Raw genomic sequence first — 18,918 nt, forward strand, 5'->3', positions numbered from 1 at the left:
CTGATTCTTGACTGCCCTTGAGTACCCTTATTTTTCCTTCTTTCTCAAATGTCACCTCCATTTTATTGAAGTCAAAGCTAATAGGACTCACCCTTCTCATCCAGTCCACCCCAAGTACTACATCACAACCCCCCAACTTTAACAATCTCAAATTTGCCACGAATTCTTCACCATTCATCTCCCAGCAAAATCCCAAACATAAGGATTGACTTAAAATCTTATTCTCGTTTGCCACTATCATCGAGAGGGGGTGAGAATCTGAGACCTTACACCCCAGTTTCTTTGCCATGCCCTCATCTAGGAAACTATAGGTACTCTTACTATCAATGAGTACCATTAGTGGACAGTGGTGAGCTCTTCCTTCCACCTTAATGATCTTATTGTGTGCCAATCCCTTCAGTGCATGCTGGGAGATTTCTCCCCTATCTTCTCCTTCCACCTCCAAAGTCTCGCCTGCTAGTTCTTCCTCCTCATCTTCCCCTTCCAGTAACAAGATTTAGCATTTGCATCTATTTCTGGGGAAGTATCTATTCCGCACCTATACATAAGTTCACTTGGCGTCTTTGTTCTATTAACACCCCTCCATTTGTTGGATTAGGGGCTACAAAAGGTAATGCTAGGATTCCCTTGCTACTGTGTCCCACCTCTCTTCCTAAAGTCCTGTTTTCGGACTGCCATCCTCCGACAATCACTCCTTTCACTTGACTACGTTGCTTCTTTAATAATGCCTCGATCGTCATTTCTTGCAACCTCGCACTCTCTGCAGCTTGTCTCACTGTCGTTGGTTGCATCATCTTCACCATGGGTCTCGCTTTAGTGGAAGAGTAGTTACTGTTGTTTCTTGTATTTGTTTCTTATTTAAATTCTATTAATAGTTAAGTCACGCTTCGTTTTCTGTTAGGCGGTTGTTATGTTTTTCAGTTTATATATAAGGACAATCTAAGTCCTTCGTTATTTGTTGATTGTAATACTTTTGTTTTCAATATCAATCTGCTCGAGGCCTTCTTCATCTCGACTTTTCTTTTGTTCGGCCTTGAAGCTCTCGCTTCATGGTATCAGAGCCTAACTGACTCACGTTAATTTCTTCTTCTCACACTGTGACCTCTTCTTCATTGCCTCACTCCAATTTTGTATTGTCGTCGACATCACAGTTAGACTTTACAGCAATGGCAAAGGCGTTTAGCTTTGTTCCGATCAAATTGGATTCCAACAACTATTTGTTCTGGAAAGCTTAGATTTCAACGACGATTAAAGCGTTTGACTTGCAACAATACATCAACAAGGCTCCAACACCTATGCAATACATTCACTTGTAACACCCCACTTCTCTGGAGCGTTAGGTAACGTAAGATTCTGGGGATATATTTTTTTTTTTCCAAACAACAGAAACTCAACGCAAAAATTGTTCTCCGAAGATCCCATTACACCTTCTCAGATTATCAACTTAGAATCATTAATAAACTAAGACAGGTAAATCACCTCAAATGCCGAAGCTAGATCGAAACCTCAATAGAACATAACCGGAACTACTTTATTCATATCATAAAGCCAAACTAGCATTTTACATGATGTCTTCAAAATAAACTACATAATTGAAAATGACATATCATAAACTATCCACTAATTGCCGTCACTCCTCAGCATTCCCTTTTCCTTTTGCACAGCAGCCTTCACCTAGAATGTTTGAATATTCCAGGGACATAGTCCAAATTAGATGATGAATCATCTAAGTGAGAGTTCAAAACACGTTTTCATGGATGAATGCAGGACATGAAATAAACCAACACAACCCGGCAAGCCCTAGCCCAAGAGAATCCCACACAACGCTCAACCTTACCACAGGGAGAGAGCAATCTTTCTAAAGGCCACGCCACCACATCGACACAACGTGGTCCTAGCTTATGAGGGGCAAGATCAACGCATCTCCCCAACATCTTGGGAACGATCGTTACCACTCTCAGCCCAGGAATGTCACATCAACGTAGGAACCCAGCTCACCACAATTACGTCAGGGATTACGTTCCCACTCAAAAGCATCCAAGAACCACTACCCAGTCCCAACTCAAATTCCATATGGACCACCTAGTCATCCTAGTGCAACTTTCTTGACCAAATGGCAAGGCACGGAAACCAAGGCGGCTATCCTGGCATGCATACCAACACAAGATACCCCTATTATTCCGTCAATACCCTTGGAGAATTATGGCTATACTATTCAGACAACATTCCAGCCTGACATTCCATATGAATAACACAAAACGCATGACAATGCCACAAATCACAACTTAATGCATCATATAAACAACAATTTATAAAATACAATGCACAGGTACAAAACGTTTAGGAACGAACCTCCCTCATGAAACCAATTGTCACCGGTTACCGTTCGCATGCAACAAAACCATTTTGCATGACACCAAAACACATTTAAATATAACAAATACCAAGTTTTCAGGATAAGAACAATTCTCAATAAATAAGTTCTAGAGAGAACACTCACTAACCAAAACATTTATAATAAACTAAAAATCAAGTTTTTCGGTAGAACACTCACAAGTCAAAATCAACTTTTGGGATAGAACCAATCACCTTAAATGTAACTCAGAATGCCTCGAAATTCGAACTCAACCTTGACTCTGGTGTCAAGCTTTTAAATACTAAATTCTAAACCCCAACACGTTCCTCAAGCTTCAAATATATTTTCAAAAACTTTCTAACTTTCTATTATTTTTCTTCCTCTCCTTCCTCTCTGCGCATTCCTTCTCCGCACGTCTTCATTTCTCTCTTCATTTTTCCTAAGCCTTTCAACTATTTATAGGTGATTTGAGCCTTGGCCACCAAGAACTGATCATTACATGCCTCAATTATCATGTAATTTCCTACAGCTTATCTCATTCTGTAATTATTCTCCCTATGTGCAAGAGATAACAACCAAATTGAACTCCAATAGCTGCCTTGCCACCACTTCATATATACATATTATAATTTCATCATCATGGCCAAGGAGCTTTCCTTCATGCACACCTCACACACATATATATGTATATATAATTTATATAATATATTATGCATAATATATATAATTTGTTAAAATTATAAAAATTATATATAAATCTCTTAATTAAATTCTTAATCCCACTTAGGCATTGCATAATTATAATTATATTCTCAAATATTAATTTTATTTAGATTAAAATACCAAAATTCCAAAATTAATAACTCAAAATTACTCAATAAAGACAATTTTGCCCTCCAGGCCCTCACGAGACCCTTGTTTCATCCCGAAACCATTTTAGGGTTGATCCTAATGCAAAATCGAAGCTCCCTTGGGGTTCCGTTGACTTTCCGGAAGTCCCCTACGACGATTCGATTTTTCAGCCTAATCCATAGCTATATCGAAAATTGTTCCCGATTCAACTTCTTTTGATGCCTAAAATCATAACTCGAATCACTCGTCGATACTATTCCATTTTCCTTAAATATCTAGGGTTTGGGGTGCTCCTTTCAGTCGATTTGGTCACTTAAAACTGTGATAGTGTACCCTATAGACTCATTCTTTCAAAAATTTCACTTATGCCCTTCGTAAAATGCCATTTATAACCTCAAGAATTTCTCGAGTATTACATTCACAATCCAGATAATCCAGATCGTGATGCTCAGGTGCTAAATCCTGACTATCTCAGTTGGATCAGGTCAGATCAACTTCTCTTAGATTGGTTATTTTCGACTATGGAGAAGGATGTTTTGGCGCAAGTCATACACTGTGAGTCTTCATCTGATGTTTGGAGTGTCCTTGAAAACTTATACTCACAACAAACTGTTGCAAAGTCATTTCAATTAAAATAACAATTAAGATCTATGAAGAAGAATGATCTGTTGGTCAATGATTATATTCTAAAACTTAAAAGTGTTAGACATACTTTAGCTGCTATTGAGAGCCGTTGAATGATAGAGAATTGTTGATGGCCATTTTGCATGGCTTAGATAGTGATTTTGAGACTGTTGTAAGTCTAGTCACATATCAGATGGATGATATCGATATTGACGAAGTGCAATATCTTTTATTAATGCATGAACAACGACTTGCTGCTAAGAATGCCTCTAGTGTTTCCTCCATCTATATAACATTGGATTTGCTAGTGTTAATTTAACCTCATAGTGGACAAAGGATAATTCTGGAGTGTCTAGAGGTGGTGGTGGTTCTAGAGGAGGAAATTATAGAGGACGGGGATGTGGTCGGTCCTTTGGCTGTAGAATGTATTGTCAGCTTTGTGGACGACTTGGTTATTTGGTTGACCGTTGTTATCATCGGTTTGATCAAAAATTATAGAGGTGGAAATTATAGAGGACGAGGAGCTCATTGTTATCTCCTAATCAAAATTCTAATTTTGGTTCTTCTCTGTTTGGTAGAGGCAATGGTTCTTTGGTTCATAATCCTCAATTGTTCGTGGCTCATCCCATTGGATCTAATGAAGCCTACTTAGCTGATAGTTCTGAGACTTACCATGGCACTTTGCCATCATCTTCAGACATTTCCTTTTCATTTTCTGCTTCTCAATTCTCTCTTGCACCAACCTCTCATGGTGATGCTTCATGGATTGTGGACTTTAGTGCTACAAATCACATCACCTCCAATTTAAACAACCTATCCATTCATTCTCCTTATGGTGGCAATGATAGAGTTGCAGTTGGCAACGGTAAGAAGTTACGTATATTTCATGTTGGCTCTAGTCACTTATGCACACAAACTTCTCCTCAAACCTTCCTGTCCTTACCTAATGTGTTTCATGTTCCTTCTATGCAACGGAATCTTATCAGGGTTTCTCAATTGACTAAGGATCATAATCTGATTATTGAATTTCATGCTGATTCTTGTTTTGTTAAGGACAAGGAGTCAAATCGTGTGCTGCTTCAAGGGATTCTTAGAGATGGATTGTATCATTTTGTTCCAGCTTCTGGTCCTACTGATCCTAAATCGATGTCTAAGTTTGGTTTCAAGTCAAGAATACCAGTAGCTTCCTTGTCAAGAAGGATTCAAGCTACTTCTTTGTCTGTAGATTGTTCTTCTTCAAATAAATGTAAAAGACCAATTTTGTCTACTGAGTCTTGTGTTCCTATTATTTCATATGTTTCTAAAATTTGTCAGCAGTGGCATGCCAAATTAGGGCATCCTTCTTTACATGTACTTTGACTTGTGTTGAATAAAATTGGTCTTCCTTGTTCAGGTTTGAATATGTCTTTTTGTGATTCTTGCAAAATAGGCAAAATGCATCAACTTCCTTTTGATGATTGCATGATTACAGCAAAAACTTCTCTAGAACTTGTTTATTCTGATATTTGGGGATCAGCACCGGTGCTCTCTACTGAGGGGTTTAGATATTATATTGTTTTTGTTGATGCATACACTAGGTACACATAGTTATATCCTTTGAAATTAAAGTCTGATGCCTTGGCCATTTTTAAAGCATTTCATAAGCTTGCCGAACTCCAGTATAATATCAAACTCAAGGCTCTTCAAACTGATAATGGTGGTGAGTTCAAAGCTTTCATACCTTATTTGACTGCTTGTGGCATTCAACATAGATTTACTTGTCCTTACACACATCAATAGAATGATGTAATGGTGTGGCTGAATGTAAACATCACCACATAGCTGAAATGGGTCTTACCTTATTAGCTCATGCCCATATGCCCTTAAAGTTTTGGGTATAAGCATTTGCTACTGCTGTTCATATCATTAATCTTTTACCAGCTTCTACCTTAAAGTTTCAGTCACCATTTTCAGTTCTTTACTATAAAGAGCCTGATTATATGAAATTACAACCGTTTGGTTGTACTTGTTGTCCCTTTCTTCGACCCTATAACAAGCACAAATTTCGATTTCATTCCACCAAATGTGTATTTCTAGGATATAGCCATGTGCATGCTGGTTTCAAGTGTCTACATCCCTCAGGGAGAGTCTATATTTCTCGTCATGTCAAGTTTAATTCCGAAGAATTTCCTTATTCTACGTTGTGGACTTCTTCCTCAAGTTGTTCTTCTCTGTCTTCTATTTCTAGTGATTGTTCTAGTCCATCTACTACAACACTTCACACTCTTTCTTCTTTTCTGGTTAGTTCCTTACCCTCAGTATCTTCTCAAGCAACACAATCCTTTCCTTTGTCCTCTATTGTTCCTTCTCCCATACTTAATAATTCTTCAGCTCAACCCTCACCTCAACCTTCCGAATGTATGAGGCCTACTTCATCTTCTATTCCATCCGGTCATCCTAAATCATCTATTTCTAAACATGCTCCTGCTCCTTCCATTCATCCTCTGATCACCCGATCCAAAGCCAAACATCTTTCTGTTTCCACTCCATATGCTTTAGTAAGCACCTCAGAACCAAATTCAGTTCAAGAGGTTTTCTTAGATCCTAAGTGGGTTAGAGCTATGAATGAAGAATATACTGCTCTTCAACGCAATCTGATGTGGAGTTTGGTTCCATTTTCCTCTCATATTAATCTGATTGATTGCAAATGGGTGTTTCGGATAAAATATAATTCTGATGGCTATGTTTTAAAACATAAAGCTCGGCTGGTTGCAAAAGGTTTTCTTCAAAACTCTAGTGTTGATTACAGTGAGACCTTCAGTCCGGTGGTTAAGACTCCCACCATTAAGGTTTTGTTCTCTTTGGCAGTCAATTTTGGTTGGGATATTCAGCAAATTGATGTCAATAATGCCTTTTTGAATGGTGATCTTGGTGAGACAGTTTTTATGAAGCAACTAGAAGGGTTTGTCAGCTCTGAGTTTCCTACTCATGTTTGTAGATTGAACAAGTCCTTATATGGCTTGCGTCAATCCCCTTGTGCTTGGTATAATAAGCTAAATGGAGCATTACAATAGTGGGGTTTTAAGAAGGCAGTTTCTGATGCCTCTCTTTTCATTAAGAAGACTTCTAGTTATGTGTTGTTTGTTCTAATCTATGTTGATGATATTTTGGTGACTGGTTCAGATTCTTTGGCTCTTCAAGGGTGTATTCAGGATTTGGACAAGAATTTTGCTCTTAAAACTCTTGGATCTGTTAACTACTTTCTTGGGTTTGAAGTGTATAGAAACTCCACTAGTCTTTATCTCACATAGTCCAAGTATACTATGGATTTGTTAAGGAAAGCGAATATGGTTAACTTTAAATCTTGTCCAACACCTATAACTTTGGGTTTGTCTTTAACTAATGATGGTGATCTCTTCTCTGAACCTTCATTTTATTGAACTATAATAGGCTCCTTACAATATCTAACTTACACTCGGCTGGATATTGCATTTACAGTCAATAAGCTGAGCTACTTTTTGTCAGCTCCTAAAGTTCAATATTGACAGGCCTGCAAACGATTGTTGAGGTATCTTAAGGGTACACCTCATCTGGGACTGATATTTACACCTTCTCCTCAAGTTATGTCTCTCATTGTCTTTACAGATGCGGATCATGTTGGGTGTAAGGTGACTTCCAAGTCTACCAGTCGCTTGTGTGTGTTTCTCGGTTGTAATTTACTAGTCTAGGGTTCTAGGAAGCAATCGGTGGTGGCTCGGTCAGTAGGGGAAGCTGAGTACCAAGCAGTGGCCCAAGGAGTTACAGAAATTTTGGGGTTGAAGTCCTTGTTGTTAGAGCTGGGGTATCTTTGTGAGAAGACTCCTATTTTGTGGTGTGATAACTGGGCAGCTAAGAGTATGATAGAGAATCTTGTTTTCCACTCTAGAACAAAGCACATTGAGATTGATGTGCACTTTGTTTGTGAGAAAATTGAAAATAGAGATGTTGAAGTTTGGTATGTTCCTACTCTTCATCAGGTGGCTGATATCTTTACAAAGGGTTTGTCGAGAGATTGGTTTCTGTTTCTGAGCAATAAGCTACGACTTCAGCAGTCACCTATGAGTTCTACTCAACCTGATGTTTGTGCTAATTCTAAAATACAGTTGTTGTTTACAACAGTTGCAGGTGGTTTGATAAGCTTGATGTTACCAAGGGAGCTTGATTTGAGGGGGAATGTGGAAGAGTAGTTACTGTTGTTTCTTGTATTTGTTTCTTATTTAAATTCTGTTAACAGTTAAGTCACGCTTTGTTTTATGTTAGGCGGTTGTTGTGTTTTTCAATTTGTATATAAGGATAGTCTACGTTCTTCTTTTGTTGATTGTAATATTTTTGTTTTCAATATCAATATGCTCGAGGCCTTCTTCATCTCGACTTTTCTTTTGTTTGACCTTGAAGCTCTCGCTTCAACTTCATCCCCGAGGCCACTAATAAAACTCGATACAAAGTACTCTTCTGACAGATGGGGATTGTGCACCATCATTAAAGACCTTAGCTCCTCAAACTTGAGCCGGTAGGCCTGCACCGTACCCAGGTGCTTAAGTTTGTTGAATTCCTCAATTATATCACTCATGCTCCTGTCTCCAAATCTTTCACACAAGTCGTTAGTGAATTGACTTCACATACTACCTTTTTTCACTGCAATCCACCCTTGGAACCATACGTCACCCATGTCGTTCAAGTAAGCAAAAGCCAATGTAACCTTCTACTGTTATTGTACTTGATATAGAGTGAACATATGCGTAGACCTCCTTATCCACCATCTTGGATTTTCCCCATTGAAAAGCGAAATCTCCAGTTTGGGTACCAGAAAGCTCGATTGGTAACGATTAGCCTGAGCTCCTAGTCTTCTTTCCCGTATATTATCCCCGGTCCCCTCCGTCTCAAATTCAAATTTCAACGTTCCTATTGGTCAGCGCTCCGTTCCTACTCCCTGAAGGATAGGTTTCAACCTCTCTCTCTGAGGAAACTCAGGCGAAAGCCTTACCGGCTGCTGGGATGCGAGCATCCGCATGATCTAGTGCATTTGATCCATCACTTGCTCACGAAGTAGAGCACTCTATTCTTGATTCTCACCCTGCCACCTTTTCATGGCTTGATCAATCCGAGCATCCACTCCTACTCCAATTGAGGATTCGAGAGTCCCCATTCTTGTTTGCATTTCCTCCATCGTCGCAGTCACTTGTTGTAGTTAGGACTCCATCTGCTTCATCCTCATTCCCTTAGCCATATTGATAATCTCCTTATGTGCTGTCGACGCCCAAGAACATCGCTCTAATACCAAATGTCAGCTCCCGAGGATCTGACTGGTTTACTCGATCAATTGGACAATCGAGAATGATATCGAGAAGAATAGGGAGAGAGAGAGAGAGAGCAATAGAGAGAAAAGACGAGAGAGAGAGAATAGAAACTTCTAAGAATATTCATTCATAATGGTGGAGAAATGATTAGCTCTTATATATAGCTGATCCAAACTGTTAGAATTATTAGTATAATTGTAATTATTATATGTTTGTATTTTATTTTGTAATAGGTTAAGCTCATCGGTGTTTAAGGCCCGTTATGCCTATTATAAATAACAAGTTAAGAGAAGCTAATCTCTTAAATTTTTCTCTTATAATTATTTTCTCACATGGTATAAGAGCTACCGGTGAGAAAAACCCTAACCATCGCTGGGTATCTTTTTCCAATGACTGTCAAACTCTAGCCGTCACCGTCATTGTCACTGTCCAATACTAGAACCTCATTGTCCGACCACCATTGGATAACATTGCCACCACCATAGGGTTCACCGCCACTAGATCGACCGACCACCGAAGACTCGCCGCCGCCGAACCACCCGCGTGCCCCCATGCGCCGCCGCCACTTGTTGCCTCCGTCTCCATGCGTTGGCGCGTCTGTCGGCCAATCTTCTCCAGCTTCTCTAGATCTGATCTCCGACGACCCCTCAAACCACTTCCAGTGTCGAAACCCTTGCCATGTCTGATTTCAGTGACGCCATTTTTGCCGATGCTATTCCCGCTCTGGCACCTGTTGCCCCTGCTACCTCTAAATCCTTTACTGTCTCCAATCTTGGGACAACCAATATTACCACTGTCAAGTTATAGGGCAGGCTAATTGTCTCTCATGGGCAACCTCTCTCAAAATGTGGTTTAAAGGGTAAGGGCAAGGTCAAGTGGATCATCTTACCACAAAGGCTAAAAGTGTGTCAGAAGCGAATTGAGCTAGATGGGAACAAGTTGATGCCCAATTATATAGCTTCCTATGACAATCTATTGATCCTTCCATCATGCAGCTCTTTTGAAACTTGTGTTGATGTGTGGAAGAAAGCTGAAGATTGTTATACAAACGACATCTAACGTTTGTAGACTGTGGTTTCTAATATCAAGAATCTCAAGCAAGAGTCGTCCATGGAATCTTATATGAGGTAGGTTTGGGCTCTCATGCAAGAATTTGATGATCTTCTTCCTCTCATTACGTCTCGCACTGAACAGATTGCTCAACGAAAGAAGTTTTTTTATGGTTATTGCTCTCTCCGATCTGAAATCAGAGTTTGATGCCATCAGGCATCAAATCTTGACCAGCTCCGCTAGCCCTACGATGAAGGACTTTTTCAAAAGGTTGTTGAATATGACAGGTGCACATGGTATGTCCTCTTCTTCTCATGTTGTTACTCCAGTCGAATCTTTAGCTCTTGTGTCTTAGGCTTCCACCGTATGAGGAAATAGAGGACACAATAATAATCGCTCACGTTTACAGTGTACCTTTTGTAAGAAATTAGGTCATCTTGAGGACAAATGCTAGAAGAAACATGGTTGGCCAGCTGCTCCACCTGCATCATCTACCAGTGCAGCTCATGTGTTTCAGAGCAATCCTAGTCCTGCTCAATCTCCACCAAGTTCGCAATTGGTACCTATGTCTGCAGCTGAGTATGATGCATTCCTGAAGTTTCAAGCCACCTAGCAGTCTCATCTTGATAATCTCGTTGCTTGTGTTGCTCAAGACTCATTTGTTAGTCCTTGGATTATAGATTCTGGCGCCACTGACCATATGTGTGGTAATAAACTTCTTTTCTTCTTACTTTCCTATTCTGATACCTTGCCTATTGTTACCCTGGCTGATGGTACCAAAACTGCAGTTAAAGGAATCGACCAAATCATGCCCACCTCGTCTTTCTCACTAAATTATGTTTTATATGTTCCTGATAGTCCTTTTAATTTGATTTTAGTTAGCCATCTCACCAAAATCGTTAACTGTTTTGTTATCTTTACTTATACCCATGTTTGTGTTCAAGACCAGGGTACGGGGTAGACAATTGGCGTCGGGCATGAGTCACAGGGTCACTATCATCTTGTTGTGCTTAGTTCACTGGTAACTTGCACCAGTGTTGCTTCCCCAGATCTTCTCCACTATCGTCTCGGTCATCCCAGCCTCTCCAAATTAAAGAAATTAGTTCCTAGTTTCTTGTCATTATCCATGTTTAATTGTGAGTCTTGTCAGCGTGGTAAACACACTTGTAATTCTTTTTCTCGTTGAGTCCATAATAGGTTTGAGGCTCCATTTTCCTTTGTGTACTCTGATGTATGGGGTCGGGTCCAGTCGCGTCAGTTCTACTCTTGATCTTTCATATTTTGTTACTTTTATTGATGACTTTTCTCATTGCACTTGATTTTTTCTTATGAAGAGTCGGTCCAAGTTATTTTCTATTTTTCAGACATTTACTGTTGAAATAAAAACACAGTTTGGAGTTTCTATACATGCCTTACCTAGTGATAATGCTCCTAAGTATTTTTCTTCTCAATTTACTACCTTTATGACTGCTAATAGCATCCTGCATCAATCCTCTTGTCCTTACCTCAACAAAATGGTGTTGTTGAGCATAAGAATCGCCATCTTATTGAGATACCTGGACGCTGCTTTTACATGCCAATCTTCCCACCAAATTTTGGGGAGATATTGTTCTAATTGCATGTTATCTAATCAATCGCATGCCATCTTCAGCGTTACAGGACCAAATCCTTCATTCCCTTTTGTTCCCTACATAGCCACTTTATTTTGTTCCTCTTCATGTTTTTAGCTGTATTTGTTTTATGCATTCTTTTTCACCTAGACAGGATAAGCTTGCTGCAAAATCTCTCAAGTGTATCTTCCTCGACTATTCTCGGTTGCAGAAAGGCTATAAGTGTTACGCTCTTGAGTTGAACTGCTATCTTTTGTCTGTTGATGTCACATTCTTTGAACAACAATCTTTCTTTTCGGTTGCTCAGCTTGATTCACAATCTTCACCAGGTTTTGCCCGTTCTTCTTTCTTTTCTTCCACTATCCTCATCAGGTCCGTTTGTCTCCTCTGTGGCACCTACCCTACCATTTTTCAGTCCACCTTCCACGGCTCCTCCATTTCTTACATATCACCGTCGTTCTCATCTCGCTATCGGTGCTAGCATTCCTCTAGCCCACTGTCGTCCTCATCTCGCTACCGGTGCCAGCATTCCTCCAACCTAGGACTCTCCTGACTCACTCTCTCCGTCTGTTGTCCCTCTTGCTTCGGATCTTGAGCCCTACAATCTCCCCGTTGTTCTTCGCAAAGGTACAAAGTCTACTCGTAATCCCCTTCCTATTTATAACTTTTTATGTTATGACCGTTTGCCCCTTTCTTATATTGCCTTTGTTTCGAGTCTTTCCTCTATTTCTATTCTTAAAACCACAGATGAAACTCTGTCCCATCTTGGTTGGTGTTAAGCTATGTTAGATGAGATTGACGCCTTACATTCGAATGGTACTTGGGATTTGGTGCCTTTACCACCAGGAAAGACTCTCGTTGGTTGTCGGTGGGTATTTACTCCCAAAATGGATCCTGATGGCTAGGTGGAATGTCTTAAGGCCCGTTTGGTTGCCAAAAACTTTACACAGATCTATGGGTTGGATTATAGTGATACCTTCTCTCCTGTTGCGAAAATGGCCTCTGTTCGTCTCTTTCTCTTTTTGGCTGCCATGTGTCATTGACTACTCTATCAGCTCAATATTAAAAATGTCTTTCTTCATGATGATTTGCAGGAAGAGGTCTATATGGAGCAACCACCTGGTTTTGTTACTCAAGGGGAGTCTAATGTAGTCTACAAACTTAAGACGTCTCTCTATGGTCTGAAACAATCTTCATGGGCATGGTTTGGCAGGTTCAACACTGTAGTTCAAGCCTTTGGTCTCACTCGAAATGAAGTTGATCATTCGGTTTTCTATCTCCATTCTTCTTCCTTATGTATCTACCTTGTTGTTTATATAGATGATATTGTTATCACAGGAAGTGATCAAGTTGGAATACAGAAGCTAAAGGAACATCTACATCAGTACTTTCAAACCAAAGACCTAGGTCGACTTCAGTATTTCTTGGGTATTGAAATTGCTTAGTCAGGAGGTGGTATCTCAATTTCTCAAAGAAAGTATGTCCTTAACATCCCAGAAGAAATTGGTATGGTGAACTGCAAATCAGTTGACACTCCAATGGATCCGAATGTTCAACTCGTGCCGGGATGAGGAGCTTTATTCAGACCCTGGTAGGTATAGGAGACTGGTAAGCAAGTTAAATTATCTCACAGTCACTCGTCCTGACATTGCTTTTGTTGTGAGTGTAGTTAGTTAATTCCTCAGTTCTCCATATGATTCTCACTAGGATGTTGTTATTCGAATTCTAAGATATATCAAAAAAGCGTCAGGTAAAGGGTTACTCTACGAGGATAAGGAACACACAGATATTTGTTGTTATGCAAATGCAGATTGGGCAAGATCTCCTTCTAATCGTCGGTTAACCTCTGAGTATTATATTCTTATTGGAGGAAATCTGGTTTCTTGAAAAAGTAAGAAACAGAATGTAGTAGCTAGATCTAGTACAGAGGCAGAGTATCGAGCTATGGCTAATGCAACTTGTGAGCTCATCTGGCTTAAACAACTCCTACAAGAACTCAAGTTTTGTGGAGTGTTCCCTATGAAGCTTATTTGTGATAATCAGGTTGCCTTACATATTGCTTCCAATCCAGTATTCCATGAGCGAACTAAGTATATTGAAATCGACCATCACTTTATTAAAGAAAAGTTGGTTGAATGTGTTATTGTTACAGAGTTTGTTAACTCCAATGATCAACTTGCAGATGTCTTCACCAAATCTCTAAAGGGTCATCAAGTGAAATATATTTGTAACAAGTTTAGTACATATGATATCTATACTCTAGCTTAAGGGGGAGTGTTAGAATTATTAGTATAATTGTAATTATTATATGTTTGTGTTTTATTTTGTAATAGGTTAAGCCCATAGGTGTTTAAGATCCGTTATGCTTATTATAAATAACAAGTTAAGAGAGGTTAATCTCTTAAATTTTTCTCTTATAATTATTTTCTCACTCAAACCATCCCATGTGCAATAACAGATTACCGTTGCTGGGAATGTACTAGCTCCCTAATGTAGCAACAAACAATTTACAACTCCTTAGAGCATACTTTCTAGTATACTACTTACTACCCTTAGTATAGCATAATTACACTAGCCCCTCTCCCAATCTCACGGTACATGACAAAGTTTTTTTTTTTTTTTGAAGGAAAGTAAAACGGTAGTAAGTGTTGAATATTATGAGTAATATGGTAACTTGATTGGCATACACCATCATTTGTAACAATGGAAATATAATTTTTGCATAAAAATTAACAGGACTTAATGACAAACTTCTCGTGAATCAAGAGACTGGTTAATTGTTTGCATTACTTGTGCCTTTTTTAGTTTTAGCATTCTTCTTTTTTGTTCAATTTGTGTTATAAATATCTGGTTTGCCACCCCACCACTAGAAAGATAGAGGAATACTCCCTATATAGTGTCTAGAATGTTGCGTGCACTTGAAATTACATCTGGTCCTAAATGAAATTGTTGGAGGGTTGTTAATACGCTTAATTCTTGGCTGACCTGTTACTCAATTCTATGATTTTGTGCAGCCTAATTGCTACTCAAGAGATAAGTGTGAATGGCGATGAACATATAATTATATTTTTCAAAAGAGATAATAAACAACGGGAGTGCTGACGTATGATTACAGGTTTTTCTCAGAATCTTTTTCTGTATTGTCATTCTTGTTTATTCTGTATGTGATGGCTGAATTTTTTTCCGTTTATTTGGAACAGCTTTCTGAATCAATGCTCTAAATCTGTTATCCTTTTCTGGACTTTCTTGTTTTATGTTGCAGATTCTTTTCCATTGAAAGAACTACTTTCTTGTTACTGCGACTCTCCAAGATGCCGTGTTGTAGTTAATGATATTGAAGCAGAGGAACAACTTGCCAAGTTACGTGTACCAAGCAGTGAATTGATAAATTGAGAGGTGAATGAAAGAGGTCAGGAAGTTTACAGGTCATTTGTCATTTTTTATTTTTTAACTGTCTTGAATTGATTTCCTTAAAACATTTTTGAGGTGTTTAATATAATGCCACTGTTAGGCCAAAACCTAAGAAGCATGAACTTTCTAAGAAAATGCATCCATGTTGATTTAAAGAAACAATAAACGCACTTGGAAAGTGCGTTTACTGGGAGCTAATATCTAATTTTTCTTGTGCGCTCTGCTTCCTTGATTTGCAATAATGACAAACAAAGAGGAGGGAAATTTTGCATGTGATTGGAAAAGGAAAGAAAAAGATAATTGAAACTTGCACATTGAAGAGTTTCCAATGAGCTGTTCGGTTTCAACCCCAATCAGTTGATTGAAGAGATTTCCAGTCAACTTGAAGCTGATTCAAGCAATCAGCCACTTGATTTCCAAAGACTAGATTGCCATTTCCATCTTTTGTGACCTGCTACTGATTTATTTTTCTTTTAGCTGTATTCGATGATATCTCCATTTCTGATTGCAGGTCATTTTCTCTAATTATGAGGAACAATAATTGCACTTGCCAAGTGCATTTATGCTTTTTGACCATGCCACGGAAGCACCTCATCTCATGTGGCATCTTGTGTGGCAATCCTAATACTCTTTCCATAATTAGCTTCATGCCGATACTGTTCCCATAAATTTTCATTAAAATAATATTTTATTTATAAAAAGAACATGGCCGGTCCCAAGCCCGGATAAAGGAGGAGGGTTGTGTTAGGTAGCCGACAGCCAACGTAAAACTTAGTCGGATCCAAAACATGAACTCTAGACAAATTATGAAAAATCGTTTGGGCGTGGGTGTAACCCTTCATAGCGACGCGCTACACTGCCCTCGTGTAGTGACAAGTGAGCTAGGGCTGCTGTATCGGCGCCCGGATGTAGTGATAAATGAGCAAGGGTTCCCGCATTTGCTTGGACGGATGTGGATAAAGAAGCTAGTCCAAAATCAAAATCAAAACCAAAACCAAAATCAAATTCAAAGTCAAGTCCAAAAACAAAATCAAATTCAAAGTCAAGGCCAAAAACAAAATCATAGATTAAGGATTGGGTCATGGAACATAGGAACATTAACCGGCAAAGCTATAGAAGTGGTGGATGTGATGATTAGGAGAAAAATTAATATTATGTGCCTTCAAGAGACGAGATGGGTAGGGAAAAAAGCAAAAATTTTATCAGAAGCTGGATATAAAATATGGTACATAGGAACTGATCGAGCGAAAAATAGAGTGAGAATTATTATGGATAAAAGCTTAATAGATGAGGTAGTGGATGTAAAGAGAATAGGGGATAAGATTATTATGGTGAAGATTAGTCTAGGAAGAATGACTATGAATATCTTTAGTACATATGCACCACAAGCAGGGTTAGGTGATGAGATAAAAGCAAAATTCTGGGAGGACCTAGAGGAACTCATACAAATGATACCAAGATGAGATAAAGTGATTATAGGAGGTGACTTAAATGGGCACGTGGGTAGAGACGGAAACAGATATAGAGAGGTACACAGAGGGTATAGATTCGGAGAAATTAATAATGAGGGTAAATCTATCCTAGATTTTGCTATGGCATATGGGCTCATTATAACCAATACTAGGTTCAAAAAACGGGACGAACACTTAATCACATATAAAAATATCACCTCAAGCACCCAAATAGATTACTTCCTCATGAGATAAGAAGATCGGTTATGTTGTAGGAATTGTAAGGTGATGCCGGGAGAGTGTTTGACTACTCAACATAGACTTCAAGTACTTGACGTCCAAGTAAGAAATTGGAAGAGAAAAAATCACATAAAACAAAATCCAAGAATCAAGTAATGGAATTTAAAAGGGGAGAAACAACTAATCTTCAAAGAAAAATTAAGGGGTAGAAGGGAATGGAATGGAGAAAGACAGACAAATCAAATGTAGAAAGAATGGCTAATGCTTTGAGAAGCACGGCAAAGGTAGTCCTTGGAGAGACAAATGGTAGAGCCCCTAACCTTAAGGAGTCTTGGTGGTGGAATGAAGAGGTACAATTGAAAATTAAAAATAAGAAAACTTGCTATAAGGCGGTATATCAATGCAACAATGAAGAAAATCAAAAAAATTATAAAGAAGCAAAAAAGGCAGCAAAAAAAGTTGTTAGTGAAGCAAGGTCAAAAGCATATGAGAATCTATGTAAACGACTTGATACAAAAGATGGAGAAAGGGATATATATAAATTAGCTAAAGCAAGAGAAAAAAAAACACGGGATTTAAATCAAGTGAAATGCATAAAAGATGACAATCAAAATGTTTTAGTAAATGAGGGAGCGATTAAGGAGAGATGGAATGAGTATTTCACAAAATTATTCAATGATAGTGGTGACACAAGAGTTAGGTTGGAACATCTTAGTAACTCTGAAGGGAATGTGAGCTACACATTCTATTGACGCATAAGTTCAAATGAAATAAGGCAAGCATTAAAAAAGATGAAAAATCATAAGGCAGTGGGACCAGATAATATACCAATAGAAGCATGGAAATGCATGGGAGAAGAGGGCATCTCCTGGCTAACGCAACTATTTAACGCCATCCTTAAATCAAAAAAGATGCTAGATGAGTGGAGGAAGAGTACTTTGGTTCCTATATACAAGAACAAAGGAGATGTTCAAAACTGTGAAAATTATAGAGGAATTAAGTTAATGAGTCATACCATGAAACTCTGGGAGAGAGTAATAGAGCAGAGGCTCAGAAAGGAAACAAAGGTGTCAGAAAATCAGTTTGGTTTCATGCTTGGTAGGTCAACAATGGAAGCTATATATTTACTGAGGCGTCTAATGGAAAGGTTTCGAGATCATTAGAAGGACCTACATATGGTGTTTATAGATCTAGAAAAGCCCTATGATAGGGTCCCTAGAGAAGTATTATGGAGGGTTTTAGAGAAGAAATCAGTCAAAATAGCCTATATACAAGCCCTTAAGGACATGTATCATGGTGTAGGGACGAGGGTCAGAACATGCGGAGGGGATACTGAACCATTTACAACTACAATAGGACTGCATCAAGGTTCTGCACTAAGTCCATACTTATTTGCCCTAGTAATGGATGAACTCACTAAAGATATTCAGACAGATGTGGCATGGTGTATGCTATTTGCAGACGACATAGTGTTGGTGGATGAAACAAAAGGAGTGAATACTAAGCTTGAGTTGTGGAGAAACAATTTAGAATCTAAAGGATTTAAATTAAGTAGAAAGAAAACATAATATATGGAATGCAAATTTAGTAAAAATGCAAGAGTGGATGATGTTATAATAAAATTAGAAGACCAAATCTTACAAAGAAAAGATCATTTTCGATATTTGGGATCAGTGATTCAAAAAGATGGAGAAATCCATGAGGATGTCGCACATAGAATTAAGGCAAGTTGGCTAAAATGGAGAAATGCATCGGGGGTGTTATGTGATGGTAAAATCACATTAAAATTAAAAGGAAAATTTTATAGGACAGCTATAAGACCAATCTTGCTGTATGGCTCAGAATGTTGAGCAGTCAAATACCAGCATGAGCAAAAGACGAATGTAGCGGAGATGAGAATGTTAAGATGGATGTGCGGACATACAAGAAAGGATAAAATTAGAAATGAAGTTATTCGTAATAAGGTAGGAGTAGTGCCAATCGAGGAGAAGATGAGAAAGACTAGACTA

General features: G+C 38.7%; 1 protein-coding gene across 5 annotated transcripts in view; it reads left to right on the plus strand.

Moving 5' to 3' along the window:
- The window catches only part of LOC127788349 (histone-lysine N-methyltransferase ATX2), a 93,202-nt gene that overhangs the window by 73,296 nt on the left and 988 nt on the right, over nt 1–18,918 (plus strand). For 2 of the 5 annotated variants that reach the window (XR_008020332.1, XR_008020331.1), the window contains 2 exons: nt 14,822–14,922; nt 15,070–15,216. The gene's annotated coding sequence lies outside the window, so the exon portion shown is untranslated. Of the gene's footprint in view, nt 1–12,901; nt 13,023–14,821; nt 14,923–15,069; nt 15,233–18,918 lie in introns of those variants that run through there. The other 3 variants (XR_008020333.1, XR_008020334.1, XM_052316514.1) reach the window with 3 other exon arrangements.

Source organism: Diospyros lotus, chromosome 13, assembly GCF_014633365.1.
Source record: "Diospyros lotus cultivar Yz01 chromosome 13, ASM1463336v1, whole genome shotgun sequence".
NCBI lineage: Eukaryota > Viridiplantae > Streptophyta > Magnoliopsida > Ericales > Ebenaceae > Diospyros > Diospyros lotus.